This window comes from Apium graveolens, chromosome 3 (assembly GCF_009905375.1).
Source record: "Apium graveolens cultivar Ventura chromosome 3, ASM990537v1, whole genome shotgun sequence".
Lineage (NCBI taxonomy): Eukaryota > Viridiplantae > Streptophyta > Magnoliopsida > Apiales > Apiaceae > Apium > Apium graveolens.
Window position 1 is genome coordinate 242,315,743 of NC_133649.1, and position 23,697 is coordinate 242,339,439.

The window sequence follows — 23,697 nt, forward strand, 5'->3', positions numbered from 1 at the left end:
TGACCAGACTCCAGCAGACCCAGCGCAAGCGCGTGGAAAGCGTTCCGCGTCTTCCCGTTGATGTCGTAGCTGCTATAGCTGCAGAGGTAGATCTATTGTAGATTAGACCATTTGCTTTTGAGAATCAATTATGTATAATTATAACTTGTGGAAGATAATGGCAATTAACTGTAAATTTATCAAGTAATCGTTTTGGGTTGTAATAACTTTTAAATTGTGGATTCAAAGACTTGTACTTATTTGAATTTCATCTCTGAGACTATAACGGGTTGTGGTGTATGTTAGTGTGGGGTCACAGCATAAGGTTGGTTATTATTAATTAAGTGAAGTGATATTGTGGAAAGAAAGACCGTGACGACCCGGATTCCCGACCCCGGATCTGGGGGTGTTACAAGTTTTTTGCTTACTTCTTAGTTTGTCTCCAGTATATTCTTATTCAGAAGCTTTAAAGTAACTATTCAGATATCTCAAAAGATCATCAATTCTCAGAAATTAATAACCTGGAGAGTCTGAGTTTGAGCTAACTGGTTGTCTAGATGCAAACTATGCAGTTTTGAAATAATGACAGGATAAAATCCACAAGGAGTTGTCACTGTCTAGAAGATAAACCATACTCTTGATCATGCAATAAAGCTAAACTATGTGTCAATCTTTGTTGCTGAGAATGAAGACACTGTAACTGAAGGTTATGGTTCACAGCTTTCATAAACAAAGAGTCAATTTATTGACTATGGCTTGCAGTTAGAATAAATTCCATACTACTGTGACAACACCAGAGTTTTTGTATAACTGATTTTTCAGTTCAAGAGTAATGAATCAAGAACATCAACACAAGCAGATATCTCTACCAAGCAGAATCCACTTTCACAAAGTTGGTAAGTAAGCTTGGTATGCCAAAACTCTCTTTAATCTTTGTCAGATATATGCTTTACATAGCCAGATTGTATTCTATGAATTTTGATGAAAATCTATTCTTCTAGTAGTTTAATGCTTGTGGATTTTCAAGATCAACTTATGCTTATTTGTTTAGCAGTCATGGCACATAATTTGGATGTATGTTGTTAAATGTTTTACATGTAATGATTTCTGATGTTTTATTTGTATATCAATGGATGAAATCGTGTAGCATGTTAGTTAATAGCCAAATGTTCAAATGAGGTTCATATCTAATATCCAATATCAGATAGAATAGTTATGAGTTTGATTAAGTCTGCTCTAACTTCATCGATGGATAACTATAGCCATTGACAGTCAAAATGAACACTTGGAGTCTACATACATTTTCTAGCAACTGATAAATATGTCATGTATATCAAATGGTAGTTCTAGGCCATCAACATATAATTGTTCATCAATGGCTATGAGTAGACTACACAACATGACTTCAAAGATGCGGAGTCCTCTTTAGAACATGAGGCATCTCAATTATTGAGAAAATACATTTCTTAAATTCAGATTTATGTGATTCATGTCTCTGCAGAGTCACAAACCAAAATCTTGCAAATCAATCAAGAATACTCACATAAACACCCAAACACCTCACCTACTCATCTCATGAATGTTGGTTAAATACCAATACCTCAAGGCAATTTTATAACTCTTGAATTTATGGTAAAGTCTTACACTGAAACTGATAATCATCAATCTCTCATTCCAATCACATGTAGCTAAAACTATGCTCTTAAATCTTTAGTCAATCTTCACAGACTTCAACTACAATGACATCATCTATTCGCCTCATCAGAGGCTATCTATCAGCCATTGATAAGTGTTAGTCCCTCAATGGTTAGTCTAGCAACACAACTATTGATAGTTCATATTGTTCCATCAAATTCTACTTCATAGAATTTGATAAAGGTACATGTTGCATTGCTTCTGCACATGATTAAACAATTACTCTAACACTCATATATCTGAGGGAAGAGAGTGAACACTCTGAGAGTAAGAAACTGCTCTGATAGCAGTCAACAAAAGAAAAGTATGAATGAGAGGCAAGCTAATTCTCCCAATCTTGCAAGTGAGACTGAGAGTTTTACCTTAGAAGGTGATAATGAGGGTGTGAGGTGTGTGAGCCAGGGGGAAACCCTGATGCAAGAAAATAGAGAATATGAGATAATACGGGCACATCTTGATGCACCATGAATATTATTACTGATGACATCAGAAAGGATGCTGCAAATTTCATCCCAATATGTCATACTCTAGCTGTATAATACCTTGACTCGATTGGAGAAGTACATCTTCTCAGATCCTCAAAGTGAACACAATGTTCTTGATGCAACTTCAAGCCCTTGATGCTAATAAAAAGGGGGAGAAGCCTTGAAGACTTGATAGCTCTAGCTGAGGGGGAGCAAAAGCGAAGTATACAAATCTATCTAGCTGAGGTGGAGCAAAAGTCTACAGATCTATCAAATAAACCTCATGTGACAAGTCAAAAAACAAACCACCCAAAAATTTAAAACATCTGTGTTCATTTTTCATCTCCCAAATATGAATTAATTTGAAAATATTAATTTGTATTCAACCCCCTTCTATAAATTAACCTAAGTTGATTGGTTGTGAATAACACATTTCTTCTGGGGGTTGCTTCGGGATTATCGCGAATATCTGGCACTATTTGTACTTTTTGGAAAAATCATTTGCATCTACTCTCAAAGTCGGCCAAAATAATCCTTGTCGAAAGATTTTAAAGGCTAATGACTGAACGGAGGGATGTTCTACGCATATTACATCATGAACCTCTTCTAAGGCTAGTTTCTGCTCTTCGGTATTGAGGCACCTCAGTAGGAGTTCAGTGGCTGATGTCTTATACAGGTTTCCTCCAATGATTGTGTAGCTTGCCACCCGATACATAATTTTTTGTCCATCCTTTCATTCTAGGGGAAAATGTCTCGTTCTAGATATGCTCGGATAGGAGTCATCCAATTAATGCCTTAATGAATTTCCAAACATTGTTTTTGTTCGATGGAAGGTGTTTTAGCTTCAGTCGAATAAATGAAGCCCGTTAAACTCTGTGTTTTTTCCAAAGCTAACTTTGAGAGGGCATCCTCCCGACTATTGCTCTCCCTCCATACTTGACTTAAATTAAAGGATTCAAAGACTAAGGAAGTCTCTTTTACCATGGTGGTGTATGCTTTTGTTCGAGGATCCCTTTCTTCGTATTCCCTAGAAAAGTGCTTCATCACCGGCATTGAGTCACTGAAGACTGTCAAATGTCTTGACAATAAGTTTTTTTCCAGCTCCATTATGGCCAGAAGTGCTTCGTATTCAACCTCATTATTGGTGAAAGGGAAGGTGAACCAGATGGCTTGAAACGTTTCGAACCTGTTGGGACTAGATAGAATAAAGCTAGACCCACATTTGTTTTCGGAAACTGAACCATCCACAAATAATTTCCATTTCTCTGGTATTTGAATGAGCTGCTCTTAGGGAGTTAGGTCCTTTGGTCCAGAGAAGGTGCATTCAACCATAAACTATGTTATTGTTTGGGGCCTTGATAGCAGTTCTAGGGACGTATTCCAAGTCGTACTCCCCAAGCTCAATGGATGAAACCACAATTCAGCCCGAAGCTTCCGGTCTATTTAGAATCTTCTTCAACGGTCGATCGGTTACCATTTAGACATTTCGGCCTTGAAAATAGTTTTGCCATTTTCGGGTGGCCATCACGAACCCATATGCAAACTTCTCGGCATTTAGATACCTTGTCTCTGCATCGTTCTGTATATGGGAGACATAGAAGACTAGTTGTTGGTTCCCTTCATGATTTTTGACCAAAACATCCCCTGGGTTTCGGTTGGACACAGCGAGATAGAAATGAAGGGTTTCCTTTGGATCAGGTTTGACTAAAAGTGGGGCTTTGGTAAGGTATTCCTTAACTTCTTCAAAAATCTTCTGGCATTCAGGCCCCCATTCAAAATTCTTGCACCCCATCAGCTTAACAAAATATGGTAATGATTTCTCCTCTGATCTTGATATAAAAGAGTCGAAGGGCGTCCAATCGCCCAATTAACTTCAGGATATCATGAACACATTTTGAGGCTTTCAAGTTAATCACAACTTGGGATTTTTCAGGGTTTGTTTCGCTACCTCGGACACTAACCATGTACTCGAGAAACTTGCTACTTGTTACCCTGAATGTACACTTGTTCAGATTGATCCTCATATTCCTTTAGAGAGTTTCGAAACATTCTCTCATGTCATTTGCATAATCACCAAACAGTGACCTCTCAATCATATCATCCACGTAGGCCTTCACATTTCGGCCGATCTGCTTCCTAAACACTTCATTCACCATTCTTTGGAATGTGGCTCCAGTATTTTTAAGTCCGAAGAGCATCTTGACATATACATGGGTTCCCTTCGGAGTTATGAATGTTGTTTATGGAATATCCTCACTATTTATGGGAATTTGATGATAACTGGAAAATGCATCAAGAAAACTTAGTACCTGATATCCGGATGTAGCATCTATCAGCTGATCGATGCTGGGCAGGGGATAATGATCCTTCGGAAAAGCTTTGTTGAGGTATTTGTAGTCCACACACATTCTCCATTTATCGTTAAACATTTTTACCACAACCATATTAGCTAGCTAGTCAGGATATTCAATTTCTTCGATGAACTTGGCTTCCTGCAGTTTTCCAACTTTGGCCATAATTATTTTCTGTCATTTAGTAGAAAAGGTTCTCTTCTTCTGTTTAACTAGTTTGGCCTCATACTGCACATTAAGGCAGTGTTTAGCCGTCTTAGAATCAAAATGAGGCATGTCTTTGGGCCCACATACGAATACATCATATTATTACTGAACAACTGCAATAACTTTCTCCTTTGGATCTTTTTCAATATTCTTCCTGATGCACAACATTTCACCTGAATAACAAGCATAAAATTTGACCTATTCAATTTCCGTGGCCTCAAATTTCTCCAACTCGATGCATCCCTGATGAATATTCACCAGTTTACAGGAATCTAGGTGTGTCCTCTACTGGCTATTTCACTGAAGAGGAGGTGAAAGGTTGGAGTTTCAGGACTGAGGATCAAATAGAAAAAGCTACAATGAGGGCTGTAGCTGAGCTTCATTTTAACACAAAAAAATGCAAATATAACTATCAAACACGTCTTGCTAGTGCTGATACTGAGAAAAGCAAAGCTATGGATAAAGTGAAGTATCTTGAAAAGCATATCTCAATTGTTACTAAAGAAAAAGATACAAGATTCTCAGTTTGCAATCAAAGAAGGCGTGTCATAAATGCCAAGTCACATCCATGGAGAAAGCTGTTGATCAAGTCATTGCCTTAAAGTTCACAATGCAAATGGACTTGGATGTCCTCAATGATGACATGCTTCATGGCTAGAAAGCAGAGAAAAAACTAGTGAGGGAGGCTGGGTTTGCAACTAGGTTTAATGAATGGTGTTCCGGTTTCATTGCCAATGATCCAGAGTACACATTCTCTAAATTTGATGAAGAACCTGATAAATGGGTGAGTGACTTTAGGGTGAGAGCAACTAATTCCATCAAGAACAAGAGAAATGCGCTTAGATTGGAAGAAGCTGAGAAGGAAGAGGATGCGTCTCCACCCCCTTTACCGCTCCAAACTCAGTCTCACCAATCTCCTCCTAAAGATGGTAATCAAGATGGGCACCAAGGAAAGAACCAGGACACACCCCCATTTTAGGACGTGTCATATCCATCTGTCTTGAATATTTTGAACGATTATGGGTGCAGGTCCCTTTAAGCCTTGCAATTTCGTAAACTTGTGGTTTTATTTATTATTGTTGGATGATAACTCTTTAAGGCCTTCGTGCCTTGAATTATTTCACGTGTAATGAATTTATTTTTCATATCTTTAGCAAATTTTATTGTATTTTTGCATAAATGCATATCACTTAATAGTTCCAAGTAAAAGATAAACCATGAGGGCGTGCCTTGTAACTGAGTCGCGTCTTCCTCCCTGTAAAAGATAAACCACCATAGAGTAGTTCCAATTATTTATAAAAATTCCATCTGGCTACATTTCATTGTAAATACAAGGGCATGTCCTCCATGCAAGATGTGTCATCTTCTGCATGTTACCTAAATATTACTACGAATTTTGACATGTTGCTTAGATATTTTCTCCAATCTTCTGCATTTGACTATTTAATCCGTTTGCAGGACACATCTCTTTTTGTGTTGATAAAAATCTTCAGTCATGCATGTTTAAAAGTAAGCAAGTAAAAATCAACAAGTGAGAAATTTTTCAAAGTCTTTATAAATATTGCGCTCCAGTGTTGAAATTACACAGGTCCCACGACTACCATGCTCAGTGGGGAAATTATTTGGAAATACGATCCTTCAACTAGTTCTAAGGTAAAGTAGTATATGCACTACACCCTAGTCCGTGAGGAATTTAACTGCTTCTAGTCTATTATTCAGACATAGCTCTATTTAAATCAACTGGAAATAAAAATAATAATAGGTAAGGGGCATAGTCGCACCTTACTTATAATACTTTTGAAGGTGTTCCGCATTCCATGCAAACTGAACAAGCTTTCCCTCCAAGTCTTCAAGATAATAAGTTCATTTCCACAATATTGCTTTGATCTTGTATGGTCCTTCCCAATTGGCTCCAAAAACTCCATGACAACGATTCTTTGTATTTCGTATTACTTTTCTGAGCACTAAATCCCCAACCTTGAACTATTTCCCTTTTACCTTCTTATTGTAATACCTCGTTGTATGTTGTTGATACGCCGCGAGGTTCAGTTGAAATTTTTTCCCTTGCTTCCTCTAAAAAATCCAAGTGAAGCCTATGATTAACCTCTGCATCTTCTTCTACATAATGATCTCTGCAAAGTGATCCCGAACCAACTTCCACGGGAACCATAGTCTCATATCCATAAGTAAACATAAAGGGAGATCCTCCCGTAGTGGATCTTGGAGTTATGTTGTAAGACCATAAAACCTTTAGGAGTTATTCAAGCTAATTCCTTTTACATTCCTCTACCTTGGTCTTGAGAGTATGTTCTATGATCTTGTTGACGACTTCAGTTTGTCCATTACTTTACGGGTGATACACCTTCACAAACTCCTTCTAGATTTTCAAATCTTGACACAACTTTCTTAGCTCATTTCTATTAAACTGTTTTCCATTATCAGAAACAAGCTTGTATGAAATCCCGAATCCGTACAAAATGGAATTAAAGACAAAGTCTTTGATTTTTTTAGCAGTGATGGTTGCTAATAGCATGGCCTCAACCCATTAAGTAAAGTAGTCAACTGCAACCACTATATACTTGATATCCCTTTTAAATTTTAGGAATTTTCCAATGAGATCAATCCCCTACATGGCAAACGGCCACAGGCTCATCTTTGATGTCAAGAGCATTGCAGGCATAGATGAGTAATTTGCAAAGCAATGACATTGATCGCATGCTCTAATAAAGTTTGCAACATCCTCTTTCATTGTAGGCAAGTAGTAACCTTGGCATAATATCTTCATTGCCAAAGAGCTACCCTCCAAGTAATTGCCATAGATTCCTTCATGTACCTCTCTCAAGATGTAATTTCTTTCTTTCTCGTCAACACATCTAAGCAAAGGCTGATTGAAACCTTTTTTGTATAATACTCCATTATAAACCACATACCTTTTAATCTGGTATCGAAGTCGTCTAGCCTTAAACTTCTTTTCAGTGAGTGTCCCTTACTAATATAGGCTAGAATGGGTGTCATCCATATTTCCTTAGGATTGTCATCTACTTGCATCACTTTCACCTCCAGAATGAACTTCCTGAATTTCCAAGGGTATGGAGCCTAATAATACAACTTCCTGTTGGGATCCCATTTTGGCCAAAGCATTCGCATTGTTATTTTTCTTTCATGGTACACATTCCAGCCTCGCCTCCTTGAATTTTCCAAGTTACTACTGCGCACACCTCAAGTAAAATTATGTTTGTGGTCCTCGAGCTTGAAATGCCACGTTCACTTGGTTTACAACCACTTACGAATGCCTCTTGGCGATCAAATTCATAATGCCCATTTTCAAAGAAATCTTCAGGACATTGATCAGAGCTTCATACTTTGCATCATTTTTTGTAGCACGAAACTTAAAGTAAATAGCACTCATTAGATGACGTCCCTCCAGAGATACAAGTACTATGCACGCGCCTACCCCTTCATTATTAACTACACAGTTTATATACAAAATCCACCAAGGATGCGTAAGCTCTTCTTTCGGTGATGGGTCAACATTTCCTTCAGGTTAAGATGGCAGTAGGGTTACAATGGCTCTATCATCAATTTCAGAGTCAAATTCCAATATGAAATCTACTAGGGCTTGTCCTTTGATCACTATACATGATATATATTCCAAGTCAAATTGCCCCAACTCCACATCCCACTTCAATATTCTTCTGGATGATTCGGGTTTGTGAAGGACTTTCCGAATAGGATATGGTGTGCGAACTTCGACTTTTTAAGCTTGATATACGAGCATAACTATCTCGATGCAAGGAATAATGCATAAACCAACTTCTCCATACTTGTATAACAAGTTTCAGCATCATGCAACCTCCTACTCATGTAGTACACTGGTGATTGTTATCCATCTTATTCTCTTACCAATATAACACTGATTGAATACTCAAAAACTACCAAGTATAAAATCAAGGTTTCCCCGTCCACCAATTTTGATAACATGGAAGGATTTCCTAGCTGTTCCTTTATCCTCTTGAAGGCCTCCTCACATTTTGATATCCATTTAAAATATTTCCTTGGTCTTTTGATTGCTTTGAAGAACTCCTTACATCTGTCTGATGGTTTGGACACAGAGCGGTTCAACATAACAATCCTTGTAGTGAAGCTCTGTACTTGCTTCAATTTGGAAGGGGATTTCATATCGAGCGGTGCCTTTATCTTTGTGGGGTTACCTTCAATTCCCCTATGATTGATAATGAATCCAAGGAACTTTCCCGATTCAACGCCGAACATACACGTCTGTGGGTTCAATTTCATATGATATCTTCTTAAGATGTTGAACATCTCCCTCAAGTGCTTGACATGGTCGCCTGCTTTCTTAGATTTGACCAACATATTATCCACATAAACTTCCTTAGTTTTCCTAATCTAATTTTTGAACATTATATTTACCAACCGTTAATAGGTTGCACCCGCGTTGATCAGGCCAAATGGCATCCCTATGTAGCAATACAACCCCCTGTCAGTGATGAAAGATGTAAGCTCCTGATTAGGTCCATACATGGGAATTTGATTGTATCCAGAGTACGCATCCATGGAAGTTGAAAGCTATCTTTGGGGCAGGCTTTATTCAGATATGTGAAATCTGTGCAACCTCTCCACTTTCTATTTTGTATCTTCACAAATACCGGATCTGCAAGCCATTCAAGATTAAAAGATTCTTTAATCAACCCAACATCCAACAATCGATTCACTTCCTCCTTCAAAGCAATTGCCCTCTCCCCACTCACCAGACGACGTTTTTGTTGTATACCCGTCCGATTGGGGAAGATGTTCAAACAGTGGCACATCACCCTTGGGTCAAACCCAACCATGTATGAATGACTCCACGCAAAGACATCCAGATTCTTTATCAAAAATTGGGTGAGCTTTTCTTTCATTTCATGGCTTATTTAAGATCCAATCTTCAGGAACTTACTCGGATCATCCTTATCAATAGGAATAGGTATTGTATCCTCGGATGGCCCTGTTTTTTCAGTAGGCATAGGGATTATTAGATCTAGATCAAAATCAAATTCCCAGAGATCTTCAACACTTATCCTTTCATCTGATGGTGCGTCCTCACTAATGAGAGTATCCACCTCGGGACAAGGAAAAGTTTTGGACATTGCATGTATTGTGGGTACGTCCTCCCTTGGAGGAGCATCAACCTCCCATAATTTTTTTGTTCATAGAATTTCACTCCTTGAGGTCACATCCTCTTTAAGGGGAGCATCCACCTCTTGAAGATTATTTAAATTTTGAAAGTATTCACTATTTCCTTCCAACTTTTCTCCATCTACTTCTCGTTGTACAACATCTCATTCATGCTCCTTCATAAATTCTTTATTATTACAGGTTCTTGGACCAATTTCCAACATCAAAGTTGAATGACTCACCATATAAGTGCTTCTCTCCTCTGGGTCTTCAACAAAGTAATGGGCGTGAATTTCTCCACTTGGCTTAGCTTGCATACTTGCCGCATCTTCATCAGGGAGACTTCTTCCTTCATATCTTCTTCTACGAAATTCTTTAACAGCCTTGTACTAACAATCACGAGAGTTGTACTTTGATCTCCTCATGCTACCTACTCTATTGGGTGTAGGAAACTTTATCATCAAGTGATGTATTGAAGTTATCACCCTGAAAGATCATAACCAAGGTCTTCCCACTAGCACATTATGCTGGACTCCTGATCCAACACCTTGAATTCTATCATCCGAGTAGCAGAAAGAGCTCTTTCCTCAAGTGTAAAAAGCAGTCTAATCGAACCCATGACTCTTAGTGCTTCTCCAGTAAAACCATAGACATGTGCATCTTCATAGTTTATATCACTGTCCAAAAATCCTAAATTCTTATACGTGATATAATATAGGATGTTTGTGGTACTTCGGTTGTCAAGAAAAGCTTGATTGACATTCATTTACCCGATAAGCATGTTTATCACTAGTGCATCATTAATAGGATGATGCACTCATCTCGATTTCATCTCTTTGAAAGTGATATCAGTGGATTCTCCCTTGAACATCTTTGGAGGCCTATCTACAAGCTATAAATATTGGTGAGTGGTTGATACCTTGCTTCCAAAATCTGTATCACCAATACCAGATTACTATCACCAACTAGTGGATGTCCTCCAAAAATTGCTCTAATACAGCCCTCTGGAATTTCAACACTGTTGGTCTTTTATCAAGGTCTACTCCTGGGGGACGCCCTTCATATTTTCCTTTTTCATCGTTTCCCCTGTGTCACTTTACTCTATCAATTCAGTCTCTTAGACAACCATCCTTGATTAATTCCTCACTCTTATCCTTCAGATGACGACATTCATGAGTATCATTCCCTGTAGACTTATGGTATTCACAGTACTTCTTTTTGCCCCTACTTTGCCATAAAGTCAAATGTTCTGGCTTCTTGATGAGTCCCCTGTCTTTATTAACATGAGATCCATAGATGCATTTAAGGGAGTATAGTTTCTTACCCTTTTTTCATTGTTTGACAGCGTTAGAGTGTATACTGAACTATTTGTTTGAAGTATATACTATTATAATAATCATTGGAGAATCTTGAATGCATGTTTTCACATTGTCTGTATATTATATATTGTAGATAATCTAGTATCAAATGGGATAGCAGAAGATTAGATAGTCTAGCTCCTTATATAATATAATAAAGGTTCACAGTCTAAGTGGTGTTAGACAAACCATTGGAAGGCCTGGAGTATTATTTAGAAATAGTATATCTTTACTATTGAATAATATTTGTATACTTTGTGTATATTGAACGGGATCAAGATAGTATAATATTTCTTTCTTTTATTCTAACAATAAAGATGAACTAAGATTCCATGATATTATTATTGCTTAGGTTCTTAATCCGGATATAGTGATTGACACTTGTATTTAATGCACATACCTTGATTCATACATTAAGTAATTTATTTTAAATTACGAATTTATGTATTAGGCAATGACATTATATACATAGTGGGATATTGACTATAAAAAGAAACCTTATCCGAAAAATATATTCGGGTGATGATGTCCTCTTAAAAGCTCATAAAGATAATTGTGCTTTAGTCCTGCAGGCAGATTTGTTCTTGCATAATTATAAGGTTGTGTGATGATCAAGGATAAAAGATATTGATTAAACTAATTTTTGGAAATTAATTTAATTAATGGACATGCAATATCTTAAACATGGGGAATTTAATAAGCAAATAATATGGGAGCCGAATTAAATAATTAATTTACAGAATTAGGAAAGGTAGTGCAAATATTAATTCTTTAGTGGATTGAATTAATAAAGACATTGGCCATGGCCCAGAATGTCATTGGGAGGCCCGACCTAATTGCCTATGATCCCTACTGTAGCATATATATATTCTAATTCTCCTGAAGCTAGATGTGGCGAGAACACAAGAACACAAAAATGAAATAAGATCCTAGGGTTTGAGAGAGGCAACCATTTTTCTCAAGGAGCCAGCCGGAGTTTTGGATTTTCGGAGCTTTAAGGAGAGGTACACCTTGGGAGATAGAAGCCCACACTTAGTCCAAGGAGAATCAAGGAATACAGTCGAAGAAGTGGATTTGAATCGCTTACGCCATAGCGATAAAAGATATTTAATGACATTGGCCATGGCCCAGAATATCATTGGGAGGCCCGACCTAATTGTCCATGATCCCTACTGTAGCGTATAAATATTCTAATTTTCCTAAAGCTAGATGTGGCGAGAACACAAAAATGAAATAAGATCCTAGGGTTTGAGAGAGGCAGCCATTTTTCTCAAGGAGCCAGCTAGGGTTTTGTATTTTCGGAGCTTTAAGAAGAGGTACACTTTTGGAGATCGAAGCCCACACTTCATCCAAGGAGAATCAAGGAATACAGTAGAAGACGTGGATTTGAATCGCTTGCGCCTTAACGATTAAGGTTAATGTTCTGTTTGAACTCATTAAATTTATATCATAAAACGCAGGGCCATGGTCATAATGTTTCAACAATTGGTATCAGAGCTTGGTTCTAGGTTTTAGCATTTTATGATATTAAGTCCATGTCATAATTATATATGCATATATAGTGGTATGCTTGTATTGATTCTGTGATGCAAGTTTATATTCACTATTATGGCCATGTTTTAATTATGTATTTGGATCCCACGTGGTTTAATTGTGGTTATTTTTTTATGATTAAGATCCCACGTGGTTTATCGTAGTTTTGTTGTAAATCACGAGGGTTGATCGTGATAGTTTTTCCTATTCTGATTTTTCTGATGTAATAGATTAGGCTTGTTCAGCTGTATTAAGTTGTATGTAATTGTTGAGCGATTAAACTGCATGAAACAAAGATTTCCACTGCTGCATTCTATTTTCGGGGAACTTCGCTGTTGTGGCTGCAGATTTTGCATACGATGTCCGATTTGGGCTTGCAATACCTTTTCGAAAATGGAAGAACGATATGAAAATGCTGCAATACATCAAAAGATATATATTTCCCTAGTTTTCAAGTTGTTTTGAGGATGTTTAGGCTTTCAACCAGGCTCTCAAAGCTTTGGAGAAATTTTGAAGGATGAATTCAAGACATCTGTTGATCAAGATATCTGTTGATCAAGACAATCATTGATGATCAAGACATCCATTGATCAATTCATTCGTTGATGATCGAGTTATCCGTTGATCAAGTGATCCATTGATGATCAAACACATCTATTGATTAGCTTATATGGGGGCATAATAGTGAATATGCTTTATTATGTTTTAAATAATTTCTGCTGATCTTGATTATTGGTACTATGTGTTTTTTGTCTGTGTTATTATGCCATGTGATACTAACCATTAGCATGCTAGAATGACATGGACATATGAATGTATTAATTAATGCTTTAATCATGAGAGTATGCTATTATGTTATATGTTCTTTGTTTATGACATATTACATGTGGAATTCGAAGAAATAACATAGGATGATGCATCTAGATTAAAAAACTCAAAGTAAATACTAAGTGGGAGAGGGAATTAATATGAAATTAAATCCAATGGTCTCCATTATTGTTTGTATGTAATTTCACATAAAGATAAATATAAATTATATATACGTCACCCATCGTGGCATATAATTTATGGTGTCTAGAATGTTAAAGAAATTTCTAGAACAAACTTCTTGAATTAATAACGAATATTGGAAGGTATACATGTCACCCATCATGGCATAACAAGTTTCCTAGATTTTGGATAATTATAAGATATCATTTGATGGCATCTAGTATAATTATGTTTAATTTAAGATTTGATGATGGTATACACTTAGCTATGAAAAATAATATAGACCACCCCAACTTGGTGTATTGTTTAGTAATAGGACCAAAGTAACATTTAAACAAATTTAGGTGGTATACATGTCACACATTGTGGCGTACCATAAATTTATGGCATTTAAATGTAAGTGAATTAGTTTTAATAATTGTTAGATGAACCAATAGGTCTTAATATTTAATGCACCTTTTATGTGTTATGTGATGTTATTATGCATAATTCTCAGGATACAATGGGCTTTAATCCATTGTTCACTATACTTAAGGATAACAAACTTACCGGACCAAACTATATTGAATGGAAATGAAATTTGGACATTGTGTTGACTGCTGAGGAGTACAAGTTTTGCACTTATGAACCCAAGCCAGATCATCCTGCTGCTGATGCTCCTGAAGATGAGAAAAAGTATTATAAGCGGTGGATTAAGGCTGATGAGATGTCGTGATGGTAAATTCTGGCAGCAATGTCGTGTGTTTTGCACCATCAATATCAGTCTATGGCCACTCCTGTGGATATGCTCTTTAATCTCAAGGAACTTTTTGGAGATCAGAATAGGTCTGTGAGGCAAGTAGCCATGAAGGATTTAATGAACACTCAGATGGTTGAAGGAACGCCTGTAAGGGATCATGTTCTCAAGATAATATCACATCTGGATGAGATAGAGATCCTTGGTGCTGAACTTGATGGGGAAACCCAGATTGACATTATCCTTATGAGCATGTCCAAGAGTTTTGAGCAGCTTTGCTTGAATTACAACATGAATAAGAGGTTGTATAGTTCACAGAACTCATAACAGAACTTCAGGCAGCTGAAGGATTATTTCGGCAAAGTGTTCAAGTGAATGTGGCTGAGAAGGATTCTTCCTCTAAGCCGAAAGGTATGAAGAAGAAGAAGAAAAAGGCTCAGACACAGAAAGTTGTGAAGGCAGTGGGAGTTCTAGGTGGTGTGAAAAATCCCAAGGGAAAGTGCTTCAGGTGCAAGCAGTCAGGTAACTGGAAACATGATTGTCCTCTTCCTAGGATGACAAATAATACTGGTATGTTTCTTTCTCTAGTTATAGAAATATATATAGCGGCTATATCTATGAGCACTTGGTGTGTAGATACAAGAGCCACTGATCATGTGTGTAATTTTATGCAGGGATTCCAGCTATCCAGAATGCTTAGAGATGGTGAGATATACGTGTTCATGGGAGATGCTACGAAAGTAGCAGTAGTTGCAGTTGGACTTATTCATTTATCTTTTAGTTTTGATAGGATTTTGGTTTTAAACAATTGTCATTATGTACCTTCTTTTAGAAGAAATCTAATTTCGGTTTCTAAGCTTGCTATGGATGGTTATAATGTTTGTTTGGATCGTAATGTTTCTATTATGATGAATAAACGAATTATATGTTCTGGTACATTGCTAGACAATTTGTACATAATTAATCCTAGTCAACCTGCACTGCAACTACAATATAGGGAATTGAACAACACGTCTTCTACCACTACTAAAAGAAAGGAGCCTTCTAGTTTGAACCGAACATATCTTTAGCACTTGAGATTGGGTCATATTAACTTGAGGAAGATTCAAAGACTGGTAGTAGATGGGCCTTTAAGCTCATTGGCAGTGGAGCCATTTCCAGTTTATGAATCATGCTTGGAAGGTAAAGTGACTAATAGGCATTTCAAGGCGACGGGGAACAGAGCCAAAGAAGTGTTAGAATTTGTTCACACTGATTTATGTGGACCCATGAATATCCAACCAAGAGGTGGTTATGAGTATTTCGTCACATTCATTGACGATCATTCTAAATATGGGTACATTTATTTGTTGCGCCGTAAGTCTGAGTACTTTGAGAAGTTCAAAGAGTACAAAGCTAAAACGGAGAAGCGACTTAATAAAAGTATCAAGTCAGTATGATCAGATCGTGGTGGCGAATACTTGCTTGGAGAATTTAGGAAATATTTATCAGAAAATGGGATAGAATCCTAGTTAACTGCACCAGGCACACCCTAGCAAAACGGTGTAGCAGAGAGAAGGAACCAGACTCTTTTAGAGAGTTTTAGATCGATGATGAGTTATTCGGATTTACCCAAGTCATTTTGAGGACATGCCTTAGAAATAATAGCTTATCTTCTGAACCTATTACCTTCTAAATCGGTTCCTAAAACCCCCTTATAACTGTGGACCGGGGACAAACCGAGTCTAAGACACATTCGGATATGGGGTTGTCCAGCATATGTGAAGAAAAAGAACGCAACTAAGCTAGAATCTCGTACATAAGTAAAGTTGTTTGTAGGATACCCCATGGGAACGAAAGGTTATTTATTTTATAGTCCGAAGAATCGGGATGTCATTGTTAGCACCAATGCTAGATTCTTAAAGCAAGACTGATAATGAATCACAAACCCATGAGTAGTATCATTTTAGAGGAACTAGTGGAAGGGACAAGACAATACCCAGAAACCTATAGTATGGGTAGAACAGCCACACCAAAATACACAACCTGTTACTAATACCGCACCAGTGCCTCATCGTAGTGGGAGGGATGTTCGACAGCCCGATATATTCATGTTTTTAGGAGAGTCTTCGGACTCGGTCTCTGGTGATGATCCCCGGACATACGAAGATGCACTGCAAGACAAAGATGCAGATCTTTGGCAAAAGGAAATGAAATCTGAGATGGAATCGATGTATACTAATCAGGTTTGGGAGCTCATGGAACCACCCAAATGTATAAAACTTATCAATTGTAAGTGGATCTACAAGAAAAAGAGGGGATCAGATAAAAAGGTGAAAGCCTGGAAAGCAAGACTTGTTGTGAAAGGGTATGCTCAAAAAGAAGGTATCGAATATGAGGAAACCTTTTCGCCAGTGGTCATGCTTCAGTCAATCCGTATTCTTTTATCTATAACAGCTCATCTCGATTATGAGATTTGGCAAATGGATGTCAAGACATCTTTCCTTAATGGAAGTCTCGAAGAAACCATCGATATGCAGCAACCAATGGGATTCATAAAGGAAGGCCAAGAGCATCTTGTACGTAAGATTAAGAAGTCCATTTATGGACTTAAACAAGCTTCTATAGTATAGGAACATTTGTTTTGATCTGGCAGCCCAGTCATATGGTTTTGATCAAAGTCCAAGCGAAGCATGCATGTATAAGAGATGTGAGGGAAATGTAGTGGTTTTTCTAGTGCTATATGTAGATGACATTTTATTTATTGGAAATCATGTTAAGATGTTGTCTTCAATAAAAGCATGATTGTTCAAACAATTTGAAATGAAATACTTAGGTGAAGCAACATACATCCTTGGGATCAAAGTTATAAGGGATCGCAAGAAAAAGATGTTGGCTTTATCTCAGGAGCCCTACATAGATAAGGTATTAGCTCATTTTAACATGCAGAACTCCAAGAAGGGTAATTTACTTTTCAGACATGGATTTTCTCTATCAAAGAGTCAGTTCCCTTCGATACCTAAGGAGATAGAGAACATGAAGGCGGTTCTCTATTCTTCGGCATGTGGAAGCCTAATGTCTGCTATGTTATGTATGACACATGATATCTATTTTGTCGTGGGCATGGTTAGCCGATACCAGTGAAACCCAGGACAGGAATATTGGAGTACAGTAAAAACAATACTCAAGTACTTACGTAGAACTAAGGAGTATATGTTAGTTTACAAGTCCTCGGATTTGTTGCCTCTAGGACATACCGATTCAGATTTCCAGACAGATAATGATAAGAGAAAGTCCATCTCGGGATGTGTTTTTACTTTGGGAGGTGGAGCCGTCATATGGAGGAGTGTGAAGAAGAAATGCATTGCAGACTCAACCATGGAAGTTGAGTATGTGGCAGCCTCTGAGGCAGCCAAAGAGGCTATATGGTTCCGAAAATTTCTGTTGGATTTGGATGTAGTTACTAATTTGCCATGAAAAATCACGATTCATTGTGATAATACTCGTGCTGTGGCGAATATCAAGGAGCCACGGGACCATAAGGTAGAAAAACACATAGAGCGTAAGTATCACCTCATACGACAGTTCGTTAAGTGAGGAGATATTATTACGGCTGATATAGTGTCAAAGGATAACTGGGCAGATCCTTTCACGAAGAGCTTACCAGCTAAGGCTTTTCAGGAGCACGTGGAAACGATTGGAGTCAGACACTTGGTCATATAGTTATATAGTTAGCAGTGGATTAATTATAATAAATACTGATATACTCAAAGAATAGCTTGAGTATAAGTGGAAAATTCTTAGTGTTTACACTGAACTATTCATTTGAAGTATATACTATTATAATAATCATTTAAGAATTTTGAATGTATGTTTTCACATTGTCTGTATATTATATATTGTAGACAATCTAGTATCAAATGGGATAGCAGAAGATTAGATTGTCTAGCTCCTTATATAATATAATAAATGTTCAAAGTCTAAGTGGTGTCAGACAAACCACTGGAAGGGCTGAAGTATTATTTAGAAATAGTATATCTTTACTATTGAATAATGCTTGTATACTTTGTGTATATTGAACGGGATCAAGATAGTAGAATAATTCTTTCTTTTATTCTGACAATAAAGAAGAACTAAGATTCTATGATATTATTATTGCTTAGGTTCTTAATCCGGATATAGTGATTGACACTTGTATTTAATGCACATGCCTTGATTCATACATTAAGTAATTTATTTTAAATTACAAATTTATGTATTGGGCAATGACATTATATACAGAGTGGGATATTGACTATAAAAGGAAACTGTGTCCGAAAAATATATTCGGGTGATGATGTCCTATTGAAAGCTCATAAAGATAATTGTGCTTTAGTCCTGCAGGAAGATTTGTTCTTGCAGAATTATAAAGTTGAGTGGATGATCAAGGATAAAAGATATTGATTAAATTAATTGTCATAAATTAATTTAATTAATGAACATACAATATCTTAAGCATAGGGAATTTAATAAGCAAATAATATTGGAGCCAAATTAAATCATTAATTTATGCAATTAGGAAAGCTAGTGCAAATATTAATTCTTTAGTGGATTGAATTAATATTTAATGACATTGGGCATGGCCTAGAATATCATTGGGAGGCCCGACCTAATTGTCCATGATCTCTACTGTAGCCTATAAATATTCTAAATCTCCTGAAGCTAGATGTGGGGAGAACACGAGAACACAAAAATGAAATAAGATCCTAAGGTTTTAGAGAGGCAGCCATTTTTCTGAAGGAGCCAGCTAGGGTTTTGGATTTTCGGAGCTTTTTGAGGAGAGGTACACCTTGGAAGATCGAAGCCCACACTTCGTTCAAGGAGAATCAAGGAATACAGTAGAAGAAGTGGATTTTAATCGCTTGCACCGTAGCGATTAAGGTTAATGTTCTGTTCTCACTCATTAAATTTATATCACAAAATGCAGGGCCGAGATCATAATGTTCCAACCGACGGCGGACTCCATTCTCTCCGTATACTAGTAGTATTTACTCGATTGGGACTTCTAGCACTTCATCGATACTCCAGAATCGCAAACCTACCCTTCTCTTAGCTCTCCCCTTTGGATTGCTCACACTATCATTCTTTTTAGTCTTAGCGAGAGATTATTCAATTTCTTTGAAGGATTCAGCCTAAGCAAGCACATTAGCAAAATATGTCGGATCCTTCTCTTGTAAATGTTTCCAGAAATCTGATCACATTTGCAACCCAACTATAAGAAAAAATTTCAGCATTTCATTTGTTGCACCTTTCACAAAGGTAGACTCTGCACTGAATCTCTTAAATTAAGAGGTTAAACTTCCACCTTCCTTCTGTTTGACATTCGCCAATATAGTAACTGGTGGAGTATACTTCACAACAGCTTGGAATTTAGTTAGATATAATGTTTTCATATGCTCCTATAAAGCATTATGTAACATAATATGTAACCTAGGAAATATAACTCAACATGAAACAAAAATAGATAAATAATATTAACTGTGAAGCACAGGAACCCTAAAGATGAAGACTGGATAAATATAAAGAATCAAAAGATGGAATTAATACTCTAAGTCCGTAACCAGGTCATGGAAAGAAGTTCATTAATATGTTCAAGCCTCTATGAAAAATAAAATATCAAAGGACTTCCAGTAACAATGAAATGTATTGATTTGAAGTATTGAAGATCAAGGGTTAAGTGATTGAAGCAGTGAATGTCCAACAAAGTTATATTGTCTCAATATTTTAAAAGAGATTGAATTGAATCAATTTAGTGCTAGTTGTTTATGAACCAGACCAGTGCACCAAGCATCAGCATATCAGAAAGGAATTAATTTAATCATGCAGAAGATTTGAAGATGATACAATTTAAAGGGGTTTAAGAGATAGAATAAATTGTCTAATTTAAAATGTCTCCAAGGAATATAATTCCCTTGTGGTCGCAACTTTAAAGTTTAGTTCTAAGGGAAAATATTTCCATAGTGGTCGTAAGAAAGAAAAAATTATCTAAGGCAAAACCACTCATTGTGGTCGCAAGCTAGGTGATCCCTTGGTCACAACTAAGCAAGTTTGTCTAAGGAAACTAAGGTCCCTTCTATGCACAACTCAGGAGATTGATCAACCAAAAATCAATCCCTTCTACTCGAACAAAGGGAATGAAAAATAGAGAAGCATAAATAATTTTTAAAAATTTTTGGATCAACAAAAATTATTGAAAGTTCTTTAATTTTTTTAATTTTCAAAAATTTCTCAATCTTAAAATTTTTGAATCTTAAATAAATTTAATTCCGCCATGACGAGGAAAAACTAAGGAATTGGAAATATCAAAGTTCCCCCAGTTGATCGCGAAAATTACAACATATGAAAGAAAAAGATGATGATGTTTATTAAAGCTTCGAATCCATTATATATTGGGATATTACTGAATGGTCTTTATGTTCTGATGGAAGTGTTTGTTTATTCGACTACCACAACCGGTGATAGAATTCCTTCTACATCCACTCCCGGGGATCCGTCAAAATATACGGGTATTGACAGGGAGCTGATAAATCTGGACACAAGCCTTCAACTCATAATAGTGAAATGGACTGATAAAGATATGACTTATCAACTCTTAGGAGGTAATATTGCAAAGAAAATGTGGGAAACCATTGACCTGTTAATCGAAGGTACCGCTGAAGTCAAGGAAATCATAATGGATATCCTGATGACTCAATATGAAGCGTTTAAACTATAACACAGAGAAATACTTCCTTCTCTCTTTGAAAGATATGCAAGGTTATTGAGCGAATTGAAGTTACAAGGGAAAGTTTATCTGATACATGAGTCTAACAAGAAATTCATGCTGACTCTACAAGTTCACTTGGAATAGAAGAACACATCCATCAGATAAAGGGTTGATTTTATCAATATGCCCCTAGATGTGATTTATGGGAAATTGGGAACCCACTGAACCGGAACAAGATAAGAGAGCTACACTTGTTGCTCATGAATCTGAAACTTCAGAAGTCTAGGTTACACCTTCCTCGACAATCAAGGAAATTATCGTAGCTGAAATTTCTCAAGGTGCGCTGGAAGATGAGAGTGAGTTCTATACTCAAGAAGAACCTGAAGCGGTGGAGGATAAATCAATGCTTACATGGCTTCAAAATTCAATCATATTAGATTCAGAAGAAAGCCCAATTATAAGTAAAGGGGTTCATCCGGAAGATTTCAGAAAGGAAGCTACTCATCAGGGTCAAGCTCCATAGGAGGTTACAAGTCAAGCTGGGTGGACAAGAGCAAGACAAGATGCTACAACTGCAAAAAATTGGGGCACTTTGCATTTGAATGTAGAAAGCTCAAGTAAGAAAAGGGAAATTATTCCTTTAAAAAGAAAGAAACTTACGAAGATCTGAAGAGATAGAATGAGAAGCTGAAATAAAAGCTGACTGCATATGTGGTAAAGGAAAAAGGAAGAGCATATATCACTGAAGGAAAAAGCTGGGATGATACTGATTTGGATGAAGAGGGGGAGCATATGAATCAAGCTCTTATAGAAGACTCTGTAGAGGAATCACCACAATCATCTCAGGTTCCTGAATTTGAATACAAATCTACTGTACATGAAATTACTTTAGAATTGTATAATGTTCGTACAAGCATGCTTGCATATAAACTTGAAAATGATAAGTTAGTTCTTAGAGCTGAGAGTTTGACCTCTAGAAATGAAGAACTAGAATTGCTTGTAGTTGTCTTAGAAGACCTTAAGTAGAAGAATGAATACCTAGAGAATAAGGTTAAATGCAACACAGACATATAAGCCATTCTTAGAACCCAAATTGATGATTTAGAAAAGATATTACAAGTGTTTAAGAATGCAGCTGTGACTCAGAAGAAGATAATAGATAGTCAGAAGTTTAAATCTAAGACATCCATAGGACTTGACTATTCTAAGTTAGCTTGAAGAAACATGTTGGTGCATCAGAGATAAATATGTTTATCTCAGAAAAGGTACCATATGTTATTAAGGATGTTATATCTTCGTTGTTCACTGAATCTATTTCATAATCTTTGGATGAAGTGAGTTTATTGATCAATAAGGAATTGATTTCTGAGGATAAGGAGTAAGAGAAGGTAGAGGTATCCCCTAAGACTCCTAAGGTTTTAGTTAGTAAGGCAAGACCCAAAGCTGACCAAGGAAACAAGGTGGATAAACAAAGACCAGACACACCTAAGAAATCAGACATCATAGATGACTCTAAGACTAATGAGAGTTTTAAGGTTAAGTCTACGAAGAACATGATTGGAAAGGTAGCTGTGAATAAGAAAACTAATTTGCATCTTCCCCATCTAAATCTAGAAAATTGTATATTAGTTACAACTCTGTTGCACACCTTACACATGCATGCATAAAAGCTAAGGTAGAATCTGTTGCATCTTCTAGTATGCATGCTATGCCTAACATGCCTAGTTTTCATGAGTCATGTGGCGTAGTTGGTAGTATGCCATGTGCTTTTGTTACTATGTCTGCATATTTTAAAGCTTTTCATGCAACTGCTAGTACTTGCACTGACACTAAGACAAGCATGAGTAATGAGCACACAAAGGAAAAGACTGTAGTACCTCCTGTCTATAAGTGAAAACAATGTTGAGACTAGCACTGAGCAGGAAACAGTCAAAGTGAAAGCTAAGCATGTTAAGATTACATCAGATACTGATCATATTTCTACCCCTAAACCTTCAGGACCCAAGCAAGCTTGGTACCAAAGTCTTCTTAATCAATCTTTATTTGCAAGTTAAGGTACGAAAGAAAAAGATCATGTGGATTATGCACAACGGGTATTCTAGGCACATGACAGGTGAAAAGTCCCTACTCACAGGTGTGGTTGAAAAGCTGGCCCTATAGTTACCTTTGGAGATGACAGCAAAGGATTTACTATGGGATATGGCAATTTGGAAATTGGGAATGTCATCATTGAAAACATCTCTCTTGTAGAAGGATTAAAGCATAACCTTCTGAGCGTCAGTCAATTTTATGATAAAGGATACAATGTTGACTTTAGACCAGAAAGATATTTGATCACACACAGGAAAGATGAAAAGCTTGATTTGTAGAAAGTGAGAAAAGGTAATATGTTTGTAGCTGACTTGAATCCTACCTGTGGTGGAGTAATGAGGTGTTTCTATAGCAAAGCTTCATCAGAAAAAAGTTGGTTGTGGCACAAGAAACT